General features: G+C 34.2%; 1 protein-coding gene across 4 annotated transcripts in view; it reads left to right on the top strand.

Annotated features, from left to right (window-relative positions):
• FAR1 (fatty acyl-CoA reductase 1) overlaps positions 1 to 6,532 on the top strand; it is a 22,197-nt gene that overhangs the window by 5,257 nt on the left and 10,408 nt on the right. For 2 of the 4 annotated variants that reach the window (XM_018033311.2, XM_018033340.2), the window contains exon 2: positions 2,768 to 2,810. The exons of 1 other annotated variant lie outside the window; for it this stretch is intronic. The gene's annotated coding sequence lies outside the window, so the exon portion shown is untranslated. Of the gene's footprint in view, positions 1 to 2,073; positions 2,324 to 2,767; positions 2,811 to 6,532 lie in introns of those variants that run through there. One more of the 4 variants, XM_018033329.2, reaches the window with a different exon arrangement.

Below are 6,532 nucleotides of genomic sequence, written 5' to 3' on the forward strand. Positions count from 1 at the left end.
AAGCGAGCCTGGGTATGTTTCTGATTTGTGCAACTGTTTATTACCTATTCCTGAATCTCGATTATCGAGACGATCTTGCGCGGAGAAACGTGTATACTTCGTAAAGTTTCTCAAACCTGTTTTCCATTGTTTGCATTCTTTCGCATCGCGCTGACTACAATCGATAGTAATTGAGATCATGTTAATCCGGCAACTTTTTAAATGGGTGATTACATGAAAGTAGTACCATAGTCGATCATGTTTCGATATATAAAATCGCGATTAGCCATTATGCGGCTTCTTAAAATGAAACTCAATCGAATTGATGAATGGTCTACGGTAGCGAGTAGATATAGAAAGTGCAACTCTGTGTTTTAAGACTTTGTTTCTACAGTCGTAAAGTGTTTCAAGTAGTTTCGAACCAAGAGGATCATCGGTAGACAGATAGTACATGAGATGATGGGTGATCATGTCCCTGGGAACTGTTACATGAAGCTATATTTTCTCAATTATTGAATAGTATTAAAACTACACGTTGTGTCAGAACGTTTTGCTGCGTATAATGTGTAGGCTGCGTACTGCATTCTTCCCTTCTTTTTCTTATCCTTCACGTGTAGACAAGCCGTACCTCGCAGGATGTTGTGAAAGAATGTTTGCACGGTCACAATTTTTCCAACAAGTACTCTTACATCTGGAGCTCATGCACGTAAACACATTGTACAGTAATAAAATGTTACAAGTTTCGTAAATCATTTCATAATTTGACATGAAATTCTTTCTGTTCATTGAAGAGAGAATTACTAGTGTTGATCTACTGTTTTAAAACTGACTCTATTGTTTGAACTAAATTTTCGTATAAATTCATGTATAGTTGAAATTACCATAAATTAATAATTTGTCAGAAATAAAAAAAAGAACGTGATTACTTCTATGTTGCAGAATTTAATAAATATGTAATGCTGTTCATTTGAAGACTTACGTATAATTCTTACTTATAATCTTAACTGATTATTGGAATTTTCAAACAATGTTTTTATTAAAAATTTACAATTTTAAATCATGAACTAGGTAAGGTGAAAAAAAATATTACATATACTCTGCATGTTTTTAACATTAATTTGGATCTCTGATGTAAGTAGTAGCAGTTCTTTAAACGAAATCGCTTAGTCTGATTGAATTAAACGAAAATAAATGTGCCACAATACTTGTAAATTGGAAAGGAAATACGTCGTTAGTATATTTATTTCTCGTTCAATTTACGTAATATCGAAAGAATGTGATCAAGTTTCGCTGGTCCAGCATAAAGACAAAAACACGATTTCTTGTTTTGGAGAGAAGGTAAATGTACGCGCGGAACACGAATTAATAACACAGCAGTAAACAATTTACACACAATTAATTTTATTATTTTACACGGCGTAAACAAATGAGAAATCATGGTCAAGTCATCGAGGCATCTTATGGCCAGGGCAAAAGAGATCAAGGTATCGAGCACAATGGTTGGCAGCGAATTATTTCAAAATGCAGTGCACCATATAAGAATTCCTTGCACAATGTCATAAACGCATGAAACTTAATCTGAATACGAAGCGGTCCCATCTGTGTTCGACGCACGTCTCATTGCACCGCTTAATCATCAAAAGTCTATCGATACAAGTGTTAGAAAGGGTATACCATAATTCAGGTCTTATCTCTCACACGATTTCATTCATTAAAACGTTACATGTTTAACGTTTTAATACGTATTATCTTTTAAACGATACAAATTACAGATACGCAGCGACTGATGGATTCCGTGTTCACAGAAGACAGAAGTGTGTTTGCCTTCGTTTAATATTTTATTAAGAGTGTACTGCGTAATGTTTGAAAACGAAAAGTGGTAAATTCAGCTGTACATTTTTCTCCTTGGTAATGACGATGACTGATGTCATCATACCTCAAAGGCCTTTACTTGTACTCTTGATCGTTATTTCAAAGTTCAACAAAGGAGCTCATCGCACGAATTCGTGTTATACGCGTGCGACGATCTTTGATGTGTCAATGGTAGGTGGTCGAAAAATGGTGGGAGAAGTTGTCAAGTGGCCTCTCACACAGTGAGAGGTATAAGGAACTCGGATCGGGCCCAGATACGCTCAGTACACCTTTCGTTAAGCCGGCTCGTCTTCAAAGTGGCTGGCCCACATATCGCTATTACTTAGTTGTACTCGAGGCGAGTTATCGTTCGCGTCGACTGGCTCAGCTTTCCATCGAAACGCGTTCGATCGTACAAGTCATCGATACGAATTTTCGTCTTCAACAGTTTTCTTTCGTTCACTGGTGTTCGTTGAGTCTTCGATAATTTGTGGTGAGCATTGTTCCAAACCGAAGCTACCATGCCGCGTTTCGTAAACGTGCTACTTTTCTTAATACGTCTTATATTAACTTCTCATTGTTTAACGTGTTTTAAGTACTTATTGCTTCATAAGTTTTCAAATTAAGAGTATATTAAATTATATCCCATGATGTATCAGTAGATAATTGATAATTAGTCGGATTATCGGAAATTAATGATGTATGCATTGCATTTTTAAAGGAGTGTGCAAGAATTCATATGAAATAAGGATATACATATATGAAAGATTAAAATTCTATTCTATATCGTCCATTGAAATAATAAAATACTGTTCAAGAGTTAAACTGCACAAGATAGCAATTAACATTTTGTTGATCATTTTGCAATTCCTGTTCTCATTTTTTAAGTAAAACCGGTTCTAACATGCCTTTCTATTTTTATGTTCCTTTTCCATAGAGAGGCCCAAGGTTAAAATCCAATGACGGTTGCCATAGAAAGGGTAAGCGAAAAATTTGAAGAAAATTTATCATTCATATGTTTCATTACAATTTTTATTACATTGTCATTAAGTTTCGTTATCTCAGTTTTGAATTACTCGATTCAGAAAAATTCAAGTCAGGAAATAACGAAACTAAGAGATATCGATAAATCGTTGCAACAATTCAAAATTAAAAACTATTTTCTATCGCTGTTTATTCAGTCCTAATACTTCCCTAGAAGATTTACTCAAATACATATTAAATGAATGTATTTTTAATATTGAAATTTCCTATGAATATATAAAAATCCACAGTTTTTAGATTCAGTTGGTTTTTAAATTTAAATAGCGATTAAAGTCGAAGAAGCGTGAGCGGATATGCACGTATCTTCGGATATCGCCTGTCGTTCATCCGAACAGGCAATCTTTTTCGGTGCAGCACGCTGGCCTGCGTTTAAAGTGAAACCAGTTTAGCTTGTTTAGCGAAATAAGAAGAATCCGCAGGAATTAAACTTGTTACCTTACCGGAGGTTCGAATCGTTTAATAGCACCGTGCGTCGCGTCTGTTTAAAGAGGAAATTTCATCGTACCCGCGGGGGAAGCGTGTCATCATCTACTCGCCGACACTTCCCTCTCACTTCGTTCTTCTCCGATCAGGGTCAATGCCCATTGACATTGGTATATAGCAACATATCCTTCATATTTCAACCTGATGACGGAACAAAAACCAAATGGCAAAAAGATATAATTTAAGCTGTCAGTCTTGAGAAGTCCACGCAAATCTGTTTTTTTAATAGGTCGTAAAACCGGAACAGTCGAGAATTATGAGTACAAGATTTTAAGTAATATTTGAAGACTAACAGTTAGAAACGAAGCATTTAAGATCAAAGTAAAAATCACAGTTTAAATTCTAATATAAGAATCTAGCAGTTGTTCCAGAGGCTGACGAACAATCATTTAGTTTGATGAGTTTTACATAAAATGTATGTATTTATCTATTTTCATGTCAAAAGTGATGACAAGATCAATAAATTGAAGACTGTGCATAATATTATCTTCGTACACAGTATCTTCAATATCGTGGATTCCACAAGTTCACGTTCACGTTCAATTCACGTGTTTTCTTGAAGATCTATTTATTCCAATCTCTACGTGGAAGTTCAATTTTTTTCACGTGTCTCCTTTATTTTTACTTACACATCCGTCATCATTGACTTCGAATTGCATACTTCAAAAAAAGTATACGATCTAGTCATATTTCGTTATCGTAATCAATCAGACGTATTTACTTGATTTCCAATCTGCTGCTAATTTGCACGCTAGTTGTAATAATAATGTCTTTTTTTTTCAAGTGAATTTATTATTTTTTTGTATAAACTAATTACACATATTTATCTGTTTTATGTAGTTGTATGATAGGTGACAAAAAAGACAAGGTAATGAATTGCTATAACTTAATAACTACTTCACCTTCGGATCACGTTCATTCAATTATTTAAATATCTTGATGACACTGAAGTGCCTGCATTCTTAAACAGATCACATTTATGCTATTATAATAACGATAATTTTTTGTATCATTGAAATAATGAAGTTTTTTAAAATTAACGCAATTGATTAATTTATGTTGTTAGAAAATTGTTGCTCTTAATGAATTGTGTAAAATCGCGTGGAATAGCCTGCTCCCAGAATAATTAATTACACGGGACAAGGAATATCTAACAATTCGCTTGAACTTTTTTCATGGATACCTGCAAAGTTTTCCCACAAACGCCAATGGCAGGCGGCGTGTTTGCTGAAACGTAATATGCGCTTCTGGGAAGATTTTGTACGCGGAAATCTCTCGTCAATTCACTCATTCACCCGTTTTGCTTTCCATCAAACGCGTATTGATCGAGCATATTTGCTTTGAAGTCTCGCGCGGAACGTCGACGAAATTTTTACGATTCTTCGCAGAAAAATCGTCGGTTCGTCCCACAGCGGTCAAATACTTTTGACGCACGACTTAAATTTTTTTCTTTGTCCGCCGAGTATGTGGAAAAAAATTTCGCGTATTTATTGAAAAATTTTACCTGTGGAAAATATAGAAAATGTGTTCGATGTGCAAAAATCAAATGCATATTACCGTTTTTTAAGAGCAAGATTAATTATTATGTCATTTCCAGATTGACATTAAAAATGTTTAATTTTACATAAAAATCCGCAATCTAATAATTAAATCAATCATTAGTCGTATTTCCGCAGCAGTGCCAAAAAATTTGCAGATTCATTTGCATTGTATTCTATTGACCTGATTCGTTTGCTTTAAACTCTAGGCGCGTCGACGAAATTTTAACAATTCTATTGACCTATTTCTTTTACGGTCAAACACTTTTGACACGAGAGTCAGATTTTTTCATTGTCTTCCGAAAGTTCCGCGAAACGGAATTGATAATTCTTTCATTGTTCGTATTCCCGAAAATATTGAAAAATTCATTTGTAATCGAACAACTTAACATCTAAATCAATGCAGGCTAAGTGTTTGAATCTGCATACAATGGAAATAGAATTAATTATTGTCAACGGAATCGTCAGCGAATCGTGTGATGATTTTGTTACCATAATTTATAAACCGGTTTAACGCGTCGGCCGTGAAAATTTAATTTATTTCTCGGTTGTCAAACCAAAGTTCACGAGCCAGGCATGTATATTTACAGTACATGTTATCGGTATTCCCTTCATTCAATCTGCATTTAAACAGGGACTATGTCGCGACGATGTAAAATCATTTGTATAATTTTTGAACATTCATTCTCACCTGACACTACTTCCGACGTACAGCCATAATCTGGTTAAACGAATTTAAGAAGACAGTTTAGATGACGTTTGATCGAATCAAATGAGAAATTAGTATAATTCTGATGTAATACTTTTAAGCAGTTTCTATGGAAAGCGTGTCAGGAGGTCATCGGCTTCCGAATTATAATGCGAGAATGATCGCAGGAAGAATGATACGATTCGAATGGAACGCGACATGGAATTTCAATCATCTCCTTGTTATACTGTAATGTTACTTTTAACTGTTATTCTCGGACGTCATGGTTAGAATTCGCTGCCATGCATAAAGATACGTCCTCCTCCACAGATGAAAAATCCGTACGCGTATAAGAGAACTCTTTTTATACAATTTGCACAAATATTGTCACAAGCGACCGTAATCTTGTACGTCAGGAACAAATACTTTGGCAAACGCGTAAAACGAATATGGAAAGATGAGGGTAGTAATAAATTCTGTTCTAATAGCCTGTTCAAACTTCGATCTAAGCTTTATACTTGTCATTAGCTTATTCTAATAGGGAATTCCCCTCATAACTTTTATGTGTGATTAAATAATTAAAGTCCGGAAAATTTAGTGAATAAACAACATATGTATGGAAATACAACTTAGTATCTTGTTACATTTATGGAAAAACAACTTAGTATCTTGTTACATGTATGGAAAAACAACTTAGTGATTTCATGAAAATTTGAAAAAGATTCTAATGTGATTAGTTAGAATCATATATGCAAGTAATTAATCTACTAAAGATCTACTAAATGAATATTTCAATCATAACTTTAATTTATAATTTATCTAATTCAGTTAGAATTATGTTAAAGAGATCGAAATAAATCATTTAAGCAAACGATTAGTTGAGAGTCTAATTGTAAGAAAAAATTTTAATGTTAGCAACAATTCGATAACTGATTATCACCCATGAATG

The sequence above is a fragment of the Ceratina calcarata genome, unplaced genomic scaffold, assembly GCF_001652005.2.
Source record: "Ceratina calcarata isolate Rehan_Ccalc_2016 unplaced genomic scaffold, ASM165200v1 scaffold140, whole genome shotgun sequence".
NCBI classification, from domain to species: Eukaryota; Metazoa; Arthropoda; class Insecta; order Hymenoptera; family Apidae; genus Ceratina; species Ceratina calcarata.